Source organism: Molothrus ater, chromosome 25 (assembly GCF_012460135.2).
Source record: "Molothrus ater isolate BHLD 08-10-18 breed brown headed cowbird chromosome 25, BPBGC_Mater_1.1, whole genome shotgun sequence".
Lineage (NCBI taxonomy): Eukaryota > Metazoa > Chordata > Aves > Passeriformes > Icteridae > Molothrus > Molothrus ater.
In genome coordinates this window covers 4406012-4421742 of record NC_050502.2, presented here as the reverse complement: position 1 = coordinate 4421742, position 15731 = coordinate 4406012, and the positions used below count along the sequence as shown (strand labels likewise).

General features: G+C 61.6%; 1 protein-coding gene across 3 annotated transcripts in view; it reads left to right on the top strand.

Moving 5' to 3' along the window:
• The first annotated feature begins 372 nt into the window (after positions 1-372).
• The window catches only part of ATP2B4 (ATPase plasma membrane Ca2+ transporting 4), a 61403-nt gene continuing 46044 nt past the window's right edge, over positions 373-15731 (top strand). For 2 of the 3 annotated variants that reach the window (XM_054517298.1, XM_036398209.2), the window contains exon 1: positions 374-499. The gene's annotated coding sequence lies outside the window, so the exon portion shown is untranslated. Of the gene's footprint in view, positions 500-15731 lie in introns of all 3 variants that reach the window. The other variant, XM_036398210.2, reaches the window with a different exon arrangement.

Here is a 15731-nt window from a genome sequence, read left to right as displayed (position 1 = left end):
TCTCGGAGGTGTCCCCACCCTGCCTGGGGATCCCCATTTTCCCAGGGGTGTCCCCATTCTTCCCGGGGGTGTCCCCACCCTGCCTGGGGATCCCCATATTTTCTGGAGGTGTCCCCACATTGCCCAGGGCTGTCCCCACCCTTCTCAGGCGTGCACCCCCCTCTCTGCCCATGGGCTCCTGCCCCAGTTTGGGGTCCCCCCCACCCCGCTGTCCCCCCTGGCCGTGCCCTTCACCCCGTTCCTTTCCCCGTCCCCCTTAAGCAGCCGTCGGGGCGTGCAGCCACCTTAAGGGAGCCCCTCCCCCGGCGGGCTGGGACGAGCCCTCCCCCTCCCTGTCCGCCGTCCCCTCCCTCGCCGGCCCGGCCCCGCACGGCCCCGCACGGCACGGGGGTTGCCATGACAAGCATTTTCTCCCGTTAGCTCCGGGACCGCTCCCCCTCCATCCCATGGCCAGTCGCGGGGGCTCCGCCGCCAGCCGGGCGCCGTGGGACCGGAGCCGGTGAGTGCGCGAGGGGACCCCGCCAGCGAGCGGGGTACGGGGGTCCCCAGGGGGGTTGGAGGTGTTGGGGACACTGCGGGGACGCACGGGAGTGGCGTGGAGCGGACGCGGAGTGGGTTCTTTGTAGGAGCGGGGGGCGCGGGTGGGTGGGAGCATCGCTGTCCCCGCTGTGCCGGGCGGGTGGGGCGCGGGCAGCGGGGATTTCACCGCCCCGCTCCGTCCCAGTGCAGCAGGTGGGATGGGGGGGACTCGGCTTGGGCTCCTACATCACGGGGGGCTCGGTGTGGGACCCCCCCCGACCCCAGCCCCACGTGGGAGAGGTGGGGTGGTGGGGTGACCGCGGTCCGGCCGCTCTGGGGCGTGGGCGGCTGCGGGGCGTGCAGCCCCCAAACATCTTGTGGGGGGCAAGCCCGGCAGCCCCCCGGTATTTGGGGTGGGGGAGGACGCTCCGGTCGGATCCTACAACTTGTTGCCCGCCCTTGAGGCGGCTGGCGGGGGGCGCGGGGGTTCCCGGTCGCGCGTGTTGCTGGATTTTTTGGGAGGCAGCGAGTTGTGGCATTGCGGGGAGGAGGAGGATGAGGATGATGGAGGAAGGAAGAGGCGGGGGAAGGGGAGGGGGGCTTGCGGCAGCCCAAGGACAGAGCGGGGAAGGTGCTGCGTGGGTGGGTTTGGGGTGGTTTTTCCCCACCTGTGGGGCAGAAAAGGGGGCTGCTCCCTGCCTGGAGTGGGGTGACTCGGGTGGGGGGCGGTGGGAAGGGTGGGATGCGGTGGGGAGGTGCGTGGGGGTTGCCCACGCCACGGCTGGGCACGTCCCCCTCCTGCCTGCACCAATCCAGCTGGGCAGAGCCACGGCTCTCAGAGAAAACAGGAGTGGGGAGGCGGAAAATAAATTAAAAAATAAATCAGGAAATCTATTGGAAGCCCGGCCAGGCTCTGGCCTCGTCCGCCTCCTCCTGCCTCTGCCCTCAGCGCTCTCCCTGCATCCCAGCCCCGGCTCCGGAGCCTCCCAGCATCCCTGGCCTGGCTCGGTGGGTCCGTGCCCCCCGTGGGCTGCCCGGCGGCGGGGGCGGGGGGGCTGTGCGGAGCTGGGTGGTCCCTCCCTGCTTCGCCAGAGGCGAGTGGAGATGTTTGGGAGGGGAGGAGGGACAATAGGTTATTGTGCTCTTATCTCTGGAGACCTGAGCTTGGGTGGGGGTTTGCATTGCGAAGCTCAAACCAGTGCAGCCAGTTTCTGCCCGTGGCCGTGGACCGGCAGCCCTGGACGTGGGTGGACGGGCAGGAGCAGAGGGCAGCGACCTGGGGTGGAGGTGAGTGCTCGGAGCTCGCCATGGAGCACCCAGAGCCATCCTGGGCCCGGGGGGACCCCGAGCTGAGCCCCCCACCCCAAACCCCCCCGGGCTGCGTGGGCAAGGCAGGGGCTGCACCGCTGCCTGCGCCCTGCCTGGCTCCAGACACTGCCCTCAATCTTTCGCTTCTCTGAGCACTGAAACGCACCTAAATTATTAAATCATGAGCGAGAGAGGCTGACGCCCCCGCGCTCCGCCAGCCCCACCCCGCCGCGCCCCGGGGATCCCTCCCCAGCCCTGGGCTTCCCTCCCCGGCTGCCCGCTCAGGTGACCCCCCCGGAACCCTCCCCACGGGCTGCCTGGCGGCTCAGGGGGCCTGCAGGTGCCCCTCGGATCTGAGGGGTGCAGGACCCTTCCTCAGCGATGGGCGCTGGGTGGGCTTGGAGGCCAAATCGCTCCCTGTGACTCCCTGGGGCCGGGCTGGATCGCCTCGGGTGCGTGGATGGCCGTGGCACGGGGAAGGTGCCGGTGCCGGGATGGGGCAGGTGGAGCTGGGAAGCGCCCAGGGCAGGAGGCAGCGCTTCCCCATTCCTGCCCTGGCACCGCGCATTCCCCGCGGGCTCCGGCCCCGTCCCGCCCTGGCCGCCGGCGGGGCCGCGGCTGCCGCTCCCCGCCCGAGCCCCGGCTCCTTCCCCGCTTCCTTCCCGCCTGGAAAAGCGCTGGGAAGTGCTGCGAGCGCTGCAGGTAGAGAAGAGAGGTTTGAGAGGGCGCAGGCTGTTGTTGGGTGTTGGGTTTTTTTTTTTTTTTTTCGTTTTTTTTTTCCTTTTTTTTTTTTTTTTTTTTTCCGCTGGCGATGATGACGGAGGGAATTCCCTGCGCTGCCGGCTCGCCGCTCGCGTGCCGTGGGTCCGCATCTCTTCCCGGGGGAATCTGTCGCTGTCACCCGAGCCTTGCGGGAGCCTCCGGAGCTGGGAGCCGCCGTGCCCGAGCCCCCGGGCAGAGGCCGGGCAGGGCGGGGGCAGCCGAAGGGTGGCACAGATCCTCGGGCAGGATGAGTAAGAGCAGGGAGGGACGGCTGCTCCTCTCCACTATTGTTTAGCAGTCGAAAGCGCCGGGGTGGAGCTGAGCCTGGAGTTTCCCCTTGTCCCCAAGCCCGGCGAGACGAGCCCGCTCCTTCCCCGCCCGCCCCTCGCCGGGGCCGCGCGTTCTCCGCGCCTTCCCCGCTCCTCTCTCGGGTTATGTGTTGTTTTGGGGTTTTTTTTCCCCATTTTCCTGTTTCTCCTCCCTGCTAGGCCACGAGCGGAGTTTTCCCGCAGTGGCCACACGCGCCCGTTCCAGCCTGCGGGGATTTGAGGACCTAAATCCCTGCGGTGGGGAGGACTCGTAGCCGCCGCCCGTTTGCTGCTGCTGCTGCTGCTCCCCGTGCAGGGCCCGGCGAAGAAGGGCTGGCAGCTCTGGCTTCCTCCTCGCCCACGGCTCCTCCCCGCCGGGCACGGCTGCGCCCTGCTGGGAAAGGAGCCGGCGGAAAACCTGCGGTGAGAGCCCGGGGATTCCGCTGGGCTCCGGGAGCGGCTGGGCAGGGACGGCGAGCCCCGCATGGGAGGCGCAGGGTGAGCGTGGAAATGGGTGCGGGTCCTTTGGGAGGTGACCGATGGTCAGTGTGAACATGGCAACGGGGTGCAGGTCCTTTGGGAGGTGATCAATGGTCAGTGTGAACATGGCCATGGGTGTGGGTCCTTTGGGAGGTGACCAATGGTCAGTGTGAACATGGCAATGGGGTGCAGGTCTTGGATGGGAAGTGAGCAGTGCTTGGTGTGGCCATGGCAATGGGAGGTGACCAGTGCTCGGTGTGACCATGGCAGTGGAAGTGACCAGTGCTCAGTGTGACCATGGTGATGGATGCAGGCCCTTTGATGGGAAGTGGCCACAAGTGGTGCCACTTCCCTGGTGTCCCCCATGTCCTGTGGCCTGCTGGGAACTCCCAGATCCAGGGGTGCTGCAGCATTCCCGGTAAGGAATGGCTGTTCTCACACACCAGAGGGGATCTGGTGTGCAGGGCTGGGAATTTGAACCCATCCCTGTCCCCCTCGTGTTGTACTGGGTGGGAACAGGGATCTGATGGGTGGTGATGGGGCTGGAGATGCTCCTGGGGGAAGCAGCTTTGATGGCAGAGGTGGCAGAGCTGTCCCCAACCTCCCTCCTCTCCACACTGGTGCAGGCAAAGGTGACCAGCTGGGGGACAGGCAGGTGACAGGATCCTGCCCAGCCCAGTGATTTTCCAGTGGAAACCACTGGTTTTCCCAGTGACACTGGGACAGGGAATGTGTTTTGGGGTGCAGGGCCAGCCCTGGGGTCCCTGGGAGCAGTCGGGTGACAGCCACAATCCCTGTCACCTCCTACCAGCACCGAGGCCGAGCTAATGAACCCTGTGACTTTGATGTTTTAATTAGTTGCTTTTGGCTTTAATGCACGGGGATAATAGAGTGTCTATGGACCCTGCCCCTCTGCTGGATCATTAGGAAAAGGGAAAAAACACACGAGGTAAGCCTGGGTAGGGACAGGAGGGAAGCTGGAGCCCTGTGGAGTGCATGACACCCACTGGGGTGTCACCCACCCAGCTGGTGACTCTTTTAAACCGCTAATTAAGCACCTTAAATCCTGGGAGAGCTCTCTGTGAGTAAGAGCTGAGTTCAGAGTCCTCCTGCGTTTGTGAGCTTCTGGGAGGGGTCTCAGATTTGAACGTGGGAAGCTGATGCACAGCGAGGCCCCTGGAGTCAGGGATTGGGGTTGTGGGATTCCCTTTTGGGGCTGGGGGTGACCAGGCCGCTGTGGCCCAGGCTGGTGGTGAGGGACATGGGGACCCTGGTCGGGTGCTCCTGGGCTGAAAATCCTGGGATTTCTGGATTGTGGCATCAAGTCCTACATGGGGGCCTAAATACGGACCAGGAGGGTGCAGGCTGGGGAGGGGACACACAGCTGTGACACCAGGAGCCCTCTGCCCAAATCCTGCAGCTTCAGAGCAAATGGGATCGATCGTCCATTGTGGGATTGATCATCATGGGATCGATCATCCATTGTGGGATTGATCATCATGGGATTGATCATCCATTGCCCAGTGCCAATGGGAGAGCTCCTGGCTTCAGGAATTCCTCCCTTCCCTGCAGCACAGGGGCTGTGGCGGCCCCTGGGGCCACACCAGTGCCACACCAATGCCATAGTGCGGGGACTGGGCCACACCAGTGCCACACCAGTGCCACACTGCAGGGACTGGGCCACACCAGTGCCACACCAATGCCACAGTGCAGGGACTGGGCCACACCAGTGCCACACTGCAGGGACTGGGCCACACCAGTGCCACACTGCAAGGACCAGGCCTGTCCCCTGCCACCCCCGCCCACTGCGGCCACCCGGGGCCAGGCCCTGGCGTGTCCCCAGCGGGGGGAACTCCTGGCCAGGGCAGCGGCAGCCAAGGGGAAGCTTCGGCCAAGTGTCGGCGTTTTGTGCTGACGGGGAAACTTTTCCTTCGACGCTTCCACGGCAGGGATGAGTCGGCAGCTGGGCTGAGCCGAGCGGGGCGCCGGGGGCGAGGAGCAGCCCCGATTTTGCCATTCCGTGCCGTATCCCCGTGTTTTGGCGCCGCCGAGGCAGCCGTGGGCTGCGGGAAGGAGCAGCGAGCTGTGCCTGGGCAGAGCGCGGCGCGTAGGAGTCCCCACCCGGAAGAGTTTGTCCGGCGGGGCCGGGGAGGGAGGAATCCGATCCCTCCTTTTCCCAGGCTGGGATCCCAGCGCGCTTGGCTCTCCGTGGCCTTGGCCGGCTCCCCGCTGCCGAACCCCCCTCAGCGTGGGTCTGGCCCCTCGCTCATCCCGCCGGGTCGGGAAGGGTCCCGCAGCAGCGATTCCCGACATCTCCTCTTTGTCTGCGGCTCGGAAAGGTCAGCCCTGCCTCGCTCCGTTAAGGAGCTGTAAATAATCCCGCTCCTTGTGCCGCGGGGCCGGCTCCAGGGCTGAGCCCAGCATCCTCCTCCTCCTGCCCGGGCCCAGGAGCCGTGGCAGGGGAGGTGATGCCAGCCCGGGGGGGACGCAGCGCTGCAGAGCCGGGGGGCAGCGGGGTGCGGGCGGCCCGGGGGGGACAGCGGCGTGTCCCATGCCAAGGGCAAGAGTCGGGATGGCTGCTCCCGGCTCCTGCCTTCTCCAGGCTAAAAATAAGCCGCTGGCCCTCACCGTGCTGCCTCTGCTCGGTCTGGGGGGGCTGGCGGTGGGCAGGGGGTGAATCCGGGCTCCGGGGGGACTGAGGGGCAGCGCAGCCCTGCGGGGCGGTGGCGGGGCCTGCGTGGGGTTGGAAGTGACCTTTGCTCTTTGAGCATCGGGGTCGGTGATCGGATTTTCAGGTCCGGGCTCGGATTTCGGGCAGAAGGTGTCTGATTTTCGGCGCCGTTTCTCGAGATGCTAATTAAGGACCCTGCTGCAGCAGCTGGAGCTTTACTGTCCCTTCGCCACCCCTCGCTCGGCCGGGAGGTGCCCGTGGCCCCTGGAATGCCCCGTGGCCCCTGAAATGCCCTCGGCTTTTCGCTTCTCGCCTTTTGTTCCTGCTTGGGAATGCCGATGCCTCGCCTCTCAGGGGCTCCAGCTTTTCCAGAGGCTTAGTGGCGTGGCCCTCGTGGCATTCCAGCTCCTCGCCTCCCTTCCCACCTTCTCACCAGCTTCTTAAAAATAACCCTGTGTTGCTGGAGCGCTGCTGGGGGCACAGCCCAGGATGCGGTGGCAAAGCTGCTTTCCCACTCCTGCCATTCCACAGGCAGCCCAGGGACACCGGGACGAGCCAGGAGATGGCTCAGTCCTCCAGCAGTCCCCTCTCATCCTTGCTCTGTCGAAGCCCCCTGATTTTGGGATGATCCCCGGGCAGATGGGACGGCTCCGAGCGGGATCTGCCGGCTGTGGGATTCTCATGGCACCTGCAGAGCTGAGCCCGGCTGCGTCCCAGCCCCGGCGTGACAGATCGCTGCAGCTGGCAGCCGAGAGCTTCCCGGAGATTCCCGCTCCAGAGGGGCTTCCTGACGGAGCCGGGCACGTGGCTGTGCCAGCAGCAGGGATCTGGCACGGCCTCGGTGATGGGGACACGCTTGGGGCTGACCCGGGCTGGGAGGGAGCTCGTGCTCCGGCGTGAACCTGAGTTAAACATTATTCCTGCCTCTGGAGCAGGGAGGGATTAGTGCAAGGAGGGAGAGCTCGGTGCAAGGAGGGGGAGTGTAGGGAAATGAGGGCAGCCTGGATTTGTGGCCGTGCTGGCAGCTGGGAATGCCAGGCTGGCGCTGGAGGAACCTCAGGATGGCCGGAGCAAGGCTGGAAGGGGTCACAGTGCGGGTGACAGCCTCTGGAACAGCAGGAATGACAACCAGGATTCAAGGCCTGGCTGCCTTCACCCAGGGCTGAATCAGCTGCAGGGAGCCAGGATCACAGACTTGGCTGGGCTGGGAGAAGCTGGGAAGCGTGGCTGGGATCTTTCCTGGGTGTCCCTCTCTGCAGACGTGGCTCTGAGTCACCACATCCTGCCTGGGAAAGTTTTGGGTCCCCACACTTTCATCGGAGCAGCCGGGCAGGGCTCTGGGATGGGCCTCAGAGGGTCCTGCTGGATTCCCTGTGGGAGCCAGGCCATCCCTAGGGACAAACCTGTGGGGCTGGGGGCCACAAACCCCCGTGTGCAGGCTGGAGCTGGGAGAGGGTGAAGCTCCACATCCTGCATTTTCCAGTGTGACTGGTGCTGGCTATTTTTAGTTGTCCAAATTAAGCTCGCCTTAAATGCTGTCTTTTGAGGTTTCTTTGAGGGAGGAGGCCTGGAGTGGTGTTATTTCCCAAGTGACTGATTGCTCTCCAATCTGACCCCAACTGGACTGGCCAAAAAAACGAAAGGAAGGAGCAAAGCTGTGGCTGGGAAGTGTCTCCTCTCCGCAGAGCTGTGCCTGAGGGTGTTTCCTGAGTCAGCAAGAGATTTCCCGGGGGAAGGAGAAAGTAAACAGCATCCCCATGGGGAAATCCAGCTGGAAAACCTCATCCTGCTACCTGCTCTGGCATCCCCAGGGTGTGCTGTGCCCCTGGGAGCCGGCCTGGCTGTTCCACGGGGTGTTAAATCCACGGGTTTCTCACCTCAGGGACATTTTGGATTTATTGGAGAGTGCTGGGTGCTGGTTGGGGCTCCAGGAGGAGGTGGAAAAGGCTGGAACCACGGGCAGAGTGCTGAGATGCTGCTCCCTGTTTTGGGGGAAGCTCATTCAGAGGGGGCTGTCCTGCTATCCATGGATTCTCCAGAATGGCTGCAGCCCATCCCATGGGCTCAAAACCCATCCATGCCGTGCTCCAGCTCCGTATCCACCGCTGGATTCTGTTGTGCCAGCTCCTGACCTTTCATCCCTTGGACCTGGGGGGGTCTGGGACCTGGCTCGGATCTGTCCCCTCTGGGGGTGATCCTTTAGGAATAGGGTCGTTGGGAAGGGATCCAGGAAAAGCCAGCAGGGAGCAGAGGATCCCTTGTGCCTTTCATCCCTCCCCATTCCCCGCTTCCCTTCTCGGCACCGTTTTCCCACCTCTCCCCATCCCTGGATGCGCTCTGTGCCTGTCTCACCTCACTGGGCACCTGCTGGAGCATCCCCCACCCAGAGCTGGCTGCAGGAATGGCCTTTCCTTGCCCAGCTTCCCCTCCCTCCCTCCCTCAGCAGCAGCAGCAGCAGCAGCAGCAGCAGCAGCAGCAGCCGGGCGTTTCCGTGCAGGTCAGCAGCCAGGGGATCCTCCGGCTCCTGCAGTCGGACGTGAAGTGCATGGAATCCCGGGAAGCTGCTGCAGATGGAGTTTCTGCAGCGCTGGGGGGACGGGGCCCTGCGGCCCCAGGGGCTGGAGTGAGGAGCTGGAAGTGTTTCCTGGCGTTCCCTGGTGCTTCCAGGCTCGGGACTGTCCCTTTTCCCTCTGGAGAGGACAATGAGGGAGCCTCCCTTCCTCCTCCCACTCCCCCGGACGCAGCTGCCTGCACGGCCCAGCCTTGTTGTGTCTCAGTCCCTGGGACCTGGCTGGGATCTGTCCTCTCTCGGGGTGATCCTTTGGGAACAGGGTCGCTGGGAAGGGATCCAGGAAACGCCAGCAGGGAGCAGAGGGATTTTCCCAAATCTCAGCCTCCTCACCCGGACCAGCCTCCTCTTGAGTGTGGGAGCAGCCAAGGTGGTGCTGGGGGACCCCAAACAATTCTGAGGGATCCCAAACAATGCTGGGGGATCCCAAACAGTGCTGGGGAATCCCAAACAGTTCTGGGGGACCCCAGACAGTTCTGAGGATCCGAAATAGTGCTGGACAACCCCAATCCGAGCTCCCATCCTTTATTCCCACTCTCCTCTTTATTCCAGGAGCAAACCCCCCTGCCCAGCCCCTGCCTGGGCTCTGTGGGAGGTGATGGAGAGGATGAGGAAGGCCTCTGATACTGCAGAGAAAATGCTGGGAAAGGGAAGAGGAAACAAAGCCTTGGGAATGGAGGGGATTCCGGCAGGCAGAGCAATCCCGGGCTGGACAGCTGGGCTGGAGGGGAATCCTGCCCGTGGGTTTGGCATTTTTCCATTGGGATGGGGAGTGGAAATCACACCCTGAGCCACGGGTGTGTGTGTCTGTGCTGGGCACCCGTGTCTGGGGAGATCCCTCACTGTGTTCCCACAGATCCCTCGCTGCATTCCTGGGGTCCCTCACTGTATTTTGGATGGATCCCTTGCTGTACTCCCATGGATCCCTCACTGTGTTCCCACAGATCCCTTGCTGTATTCCTGTAGATCCCTCGCTGCATTCCTGGGGTCCCTCACTGTGTTTTCATGGATCCCTTGCTGTACTCCCATGGATCCCTCACTGTGTTCCTGGGATCCCTTGCTGTATTCCTGTAGATCCCTTGCTGCATTCCCAGGATCCCTCGCTGTACTCCCATGGATCCCTCTCTGTATCCCACAAATCCCTCACTGTATTCCTGCGGATCCCTCCTTGTATCCCCATAGATCCCTTGCTGTATTCCCATGGATCTCTTGCTGTATTTCTGGGATCCCTTGCTGTATCCCATGGGTCCCTCACTCTATTCCTGGGATCCCTCACTGTATCTCATGGATCCCTCACTCTATTCCCGGGATCCCTCACTGTATTCCACAGATCTTTCACTCTATTCCCAGGATCCCTCACTCCGTTCCTGGGATCCCTCATTATATTCCCACAGATCCCTTGCTCTATTCCTGGGATCCCTCGCTCTATTCCCGGGATCCCTCACTCCATTCCCACGGATCCCTCGCTCTATTCCCAGGATCCATCTCTCCCTTGGCTCCGTGGCCGCTCGGTCCCAGCTCGGTCCCAGCTCGGTGCCCCTAACACCGGGATTTCCCCACTAATCTGGGCCCTATCGCTGCTAAAGCCGCAATTATCCCGGGATTAGCGCTGGTGCTTAGAGCCCCACCTGGGGCAGGGCCAGGCCGTGCCAGAGCCTCCCACAGCCCCAGCTCCAGCCAGGACACAGGAGCTGGTGGCCACTGTCACCTCGGGTGACCCCAGGGCTGCTTTGTTTGGAGGCTGGGCAGAGGCTGCGGGGTTTTGTGGGAGTTGTTTGGGGTGTGAGCCCCCCCAGCAGCACCGTCCCTGTTGTGTCTGAGGTTGAGCTCATCCTAGCAAGGCCAGGCTGGGCTTGGAGCGCCCTGGGATAGTGGGAGGTGTTCCTGCCCATGGAACGGGATGAGCTTTAAGGTCTCTTCCACCCCAAACCATCTGGGATTGCGTCCCAGCATCACTGCAGGTGGTTTTTTTGGGGAGCTGGGATTTATGGCGAAGCCTGGCTTTAGGGCCGTGGAAGGCCCCAGTCCCTCCTTGCAGGGACGTGATGCGTCTGTCTGAGGGAAGGGCTGTCCCAGTTTGCCGGGGTTACTGGTGCAGCTGGGAGGTGCTGGGAGGAGGGAACACGTGGGGTTGGATGTGGCATAAACAGGATGGCAGGTCAGGGCTGCAGGGCGGGGATAGGGCTGGGAATGCCAGGGCTGGGAATGACAGGGTTGGGAATGATTGACAGGGCTGGGAATGACGGGGTTGGGAATGATTGACAGGGCTGGGAATGTCAGGGTTGGGAATGACATGGTTGGGACTGTTGGGGTTGAGAATGTCAGGGTTGGGAATGTCATGGCTGGGAATGTCATGGCTGGGAATGTCAGGGTTGGGAATGACTGACAGGGCTGGGAATGACAGGGTTGGGAATGTCAGGGTTGGGAACAACTGACAGGGCTGGGAATGTCAGGGTTGGGAATGACTGGGAGGGCTGGGAATGATGGGGTTGGGAATGTCAAGGCTAGGAATGTCAAAGTTGGGAATGTCAGGGTTAGGAATGACTGACAGGGCTGGGAATGACGGGGTTGGGAATGCCAAAGTTGGGAATGTCAGGCTTGGGAATGACTGACAGGGTTGGGAATGTCAGGGTTAGGAATGACTGACAGGGATGGGAATGACTGACAGGGCTGGGAATGACCCCCCAAACTCCGCAGCTCCAGACTGGGGTGACTGCAGGGTGGCAGCAGGACAAAGTGCAATTTTAGGGAGCAAAGCGCCCCATCCAGTTGGAATAATCGCCCATGATGATGATGATGATGATGATGATGATGATGGTGTTGGTGGTGGTGCCTCTCCCCAGCTCGTATAATCAGCACTTAATTAAAGCCCGCTAACGGTTTTTAATTGCTCTGACTCCCCCCGAACCGGGAGTGTGGTGCCTGCTCTGGGTTAGGGCAGTGCCTGGCGCTGGTGGGAAGCACAGCTCGAACAAAGCTCCTCTCAAAAGCACATCCAGGCTTTTTCCAAGGTTTTTTCCATCCCTCGGAGACAGTTCCTCCAAAACACCGGTGGGGTTCGGCTGGGCTGGGGTGTTGGGGTGGGACCCCGTGGGACACCCCCTTTGCCGGGGGGTGCTCAGGGTGGGTGCCCAGCGTGGTGCCCCCTCCCTCCCCGCCTCTCCCACCCACCCTGGATCCCTCACGGTGCCTCCCGGCATTTCCCACCCCCCAGCCCCTTCCCGCACGCTTAGATCCCCTTTCCTATTTATTTTCCAAGCTGATTCCTGCTGTTCGCTCAAATCCTCGCTTCTCCCACCTCGGGGGGCCGGGCAAGGAGGACCCTGGGAGGCTCCCGGGGGTGGCTGTGCCCCCTCCCAGCCCATCCCAGCTCAGAGGAGCTTTCCCTCCCCTTGCCCTGCCCCTCCCCATGCTCTCCTGGCCCATCTGGCTCTCCCCTCCTATTTCTCCATATTTTCCAAGCTCTGATTTGCCTCTCCCGCCTGTTTTTTTTTTTTTTTTTCTTTTTTCCTTTCCTTTCCTTTTCTTTCTTTTTTTTTATATTGTTTCCCCGATCTCCACACCACCACCACCACGGAACTTTTCATTATTATTTTTTTTTTCCCCCCTTACTGGGCTCGGGGTCTGCATTTAGGATTTTGAGGATGGGGGTTCTTTTCTCCGGGATAAATATCGCCTTCCTCTGCTCGCCTGGCTCCCTTTAATTAGACTTCTTACTGCATGGAACAGTTCGCAGTTATATATGGAAAACAGCCCACACTTTCCCAGGAGCGGGGCATGTTGGGAAGGGAAACGGGAGCAGCCGGCGCGCTCTTCCCTGGGAGCCGCGTGTGTTTTTCCTATCGCTTTTCCCGACTTTATTTTTTTTAACCCTTTGCAGCAGCAAAAAGCGTTCGCATCTTTTTTTTTTTTCTTTTCTAAATTTAATTTTATTTTTTTTTTGTACCTTTCTCCCGTCCCTTGTTGCTGGTTTTGTCCCTTAGAAAATCCCTGCTGGGCTCGGGGGATTTTTTTTTTTTTTTTTTGATGGGAAAATATGGATTTAGGGCTGGATGCGAGTGTGGGGAGAGGGATCTGAGCTAGCCGGGCTGGCAGGAGTTACAGGGTGGCCGGCAGGGATGTGATCCAGAGCGGGAATTCTCGGCGCTGGGAGCAGGGACACCCATCCTGGCTCACGTGGTGGCGGTGGCAGGAGGGGCATTGCTGTCCCCAGCCCTTCCCCGTGTCCCCAGGGCTGCTGCCACCCTTGGGAGCTGAGTGCTGGAGCGCCCTTACCCGCTCTGGAATTGTTGGGGGCTCCCCTACAGCACATCTGGAATTGTTGGGGATCCCCTACTGGCACATCCCCAGCTTTAGGGGATCCCCCAATTTCCCTGTGCTGTCCCACCAGCTCTGCCTCTCCTGCCTCAGTTTCCCCAGAGGGGATTTTTGGGAGGGATTGCTGCCAGTTTGGGTTTTTTTTTTCCACGGGATTCTTCACGGAGCAGGGAAGAGGAAGCGGCTCCGGCGGTGACAAGGTGAGCCACCAGGTGCCCCTCGCTGTCCTGGGGTGTCCTGGGCACCCCAAAACCCACGGGCTGCCCCTCTCCTCCTGCTGCCTGCCCCGAGCAGCAGATGCTTCCCCCGGCTGCTGCTGCTGGAGGAAGTGACGGGCCCTATTTTCATCCCCCAGGGATCTTCGGGGTAGGAATCCCCTGTCCCTGTGTAATCCTGCTAAAAATACCGTGCCTGTGTCCTCCTGTCCTGCCCGGTGGCTCTCCTGTCCCCCGAGTGTTGTTTTGCTTCTCAGACTGCCCCGTGCTCTGGGTTTGATTTAATTTCAGCTGAGTTTAAAATTCGAACGAGATGTGGGAAGGTGGGAGTCGGGATTGGTGGGATCTCTGCTCTTTGGGGCTGTGCTCAGGTGTGTGGGGGGATGAGCTGGACACCAACTGCTCCCAGTGCTCCTGGGCTGCCCCATCCCATGGGAGAGCTGGGAATGGTGGGACCATCCCTGCCCTGGGCTGGGATAACCCAGGCTCTGCCCCAGCTCCTGCCTAAGGAACATCCTGGGATCCAAAAGCCCAAAATCCTGGTTGGGGAGAGCTGGGAATGGTGAGAGCATCCCTGCCCTGGGCTGGGATAACCCAGGCTCTGCCCCAGCTCCTGCCTAAGGAACATCCTGGGATCCAAAAGCCCAAAATCCTGGTTGGGGCTGTGCCCAGGAACGGCTCTGGAGCAGAGGGCTCCGGGCTCCTCCCTCCTGCCCTCGGCACCATCCCAGCCCCGTGGCCTCTGCTCCAGCCTGGCCAGCTCAGACACTGCCCCCAGCCTTTCCCTGGCCTCTCCTGCTCCTCAGGGGCCTCCCAGGACAACATCCAAGTGCTGGGGCTGCAGCATCTCCCTGCGGTTGGGATCCCCATCCTGCCAGGATTCTCGGTGTCACCTCCCTGCTGCCCAGGTGTGACAGGGGCTCTGACAGGGCTGGGATGTGGCCGCTGCTCCGTGTCCATCCTGGAGTGCTGCCAGAGCAGCCCCAGGGCTTGCTTTTGCTGCCTTGTTTTTATCCTCCTCCCTGTGCTCCACGATTCCAAGCTGCCCAAATCCCAAAGCTCGGCTTTGGACTCGCTCTGGGCTGTGAATCAGAGCTAAGCCAAGCCCAGGATGGGTCTGGAGGAGGGATGAGAGCTGGAGAGGGCAGTGGGGTGGGAGTTGCTGCCCTGGACACCTCCCTGCAGCAGATCCACCTGGAGGGAAGGGAGGAGAGGAGAGAAGGGTCACCCACTGTGTGCCCAAGGGTCACCCACTGTGTGCCAGCTGCTGCCGCATCACCCCGAGGTGGCTTCCCAGTGCTCCCAGGCTGGGCAGAGCCCATTTCCTGGTGCCAGGTGGGATGGAGGAGTGGACAAAACCTCGTGCTGGCATCCAGGACAATCCTCCCAAGGGCTGTGCTGCTGTCACCTCCAGGGACCTGCCAGGTGAATTTGGGGAGAGAGGGACAGATGCAGAGCAAAGAGCGAGACAGCCCAGCTCCTCCCTACCTGAGGGCTCCGGTGTAGAATCACGGAATTGTTGAGGCTGGAAAAGATCTTTAAGATTGTCAAGTCCAATCTTTAATCCAGCACTGCAGCACGACCCTAAGCACCACATCTACATGGCTTTTAATGTCCTCTAGATGTTACACTCAGGTGTGACATCCACATTCTCTGATTTTGAAAGCCACATTCTCTGATTTTGGTGATCAGACGATCACAAACAAAACCATTTGGTATTAAAAGCACCAGAGCTGCTAAGGAGGTGTCAGAGGGGCTGCCCAGGGGATGTTGTGCCCCTGCAGAGGGTGAGGCCTGCAGGTGTTTGCTGCTGCAGGAGAGGGCTGGCTTTGCTCCCCATCCTCCTGCATTCCTGCACCGGCCGTGCTACCTTGTAAAGCACGAGAGAATAATGAGAGGAGCGGCGCTGATTTAGTGCAGGCGCCGCCAGAGAAATACCAAGGCCTTAGATGGAAACATTCCCCCTGACAGCTCGCCTGGAGGCTCCCTGCTTTTCCCTTGCTTCCACCCCCATGGAATTCCTGGGCTGCTGCACCCTGAGGCTTGGGGAAGCCCCGGCCGGCTGGGGGCAAGGGCAGATTCCTGAGCCCCGGCACCGCCAGCTGCGCCGGTGGCTTTGGCACGTGGATGTGACGATTTTGGAGGCCTGGACGGCACAAACCAGGGCTGTCACAGCCCCTGGTGGCAGCAGGCTCCGAGCTGTGGGGTTTGGGGTTCAGGGCTGTGGGTTTGGGGGCTCAGGGGGGTGAATTTTGGGGCTCAGGGCAGTGGGATATGGGGAGCCGCGTCGTGGATCGCCGCATCCATGCCAGGGCCGTGCCCAGCGTTCCGCCTCCAGCCTCTTCCCTGCCCTTTGCAGGAGTTAATTGCTGCCTTGGGCACGCCAAAACCCAGCAGTTTTCCAACGTCAATTAGCAGGAGGCAAAATAGGAGCAAAATGGGAGCCAGAGCAGCTGGAATGAGCGGGGTGGTGGCGGCCGCGTGAGTGCCTGCAGGGTGGCGGCAGGGACATTCATTTTGGGGAATGTCACCTCCTCCTGCCTTTTCCTTCTGCTTTCACTGTGACCTTGGCCCTGCTGCCA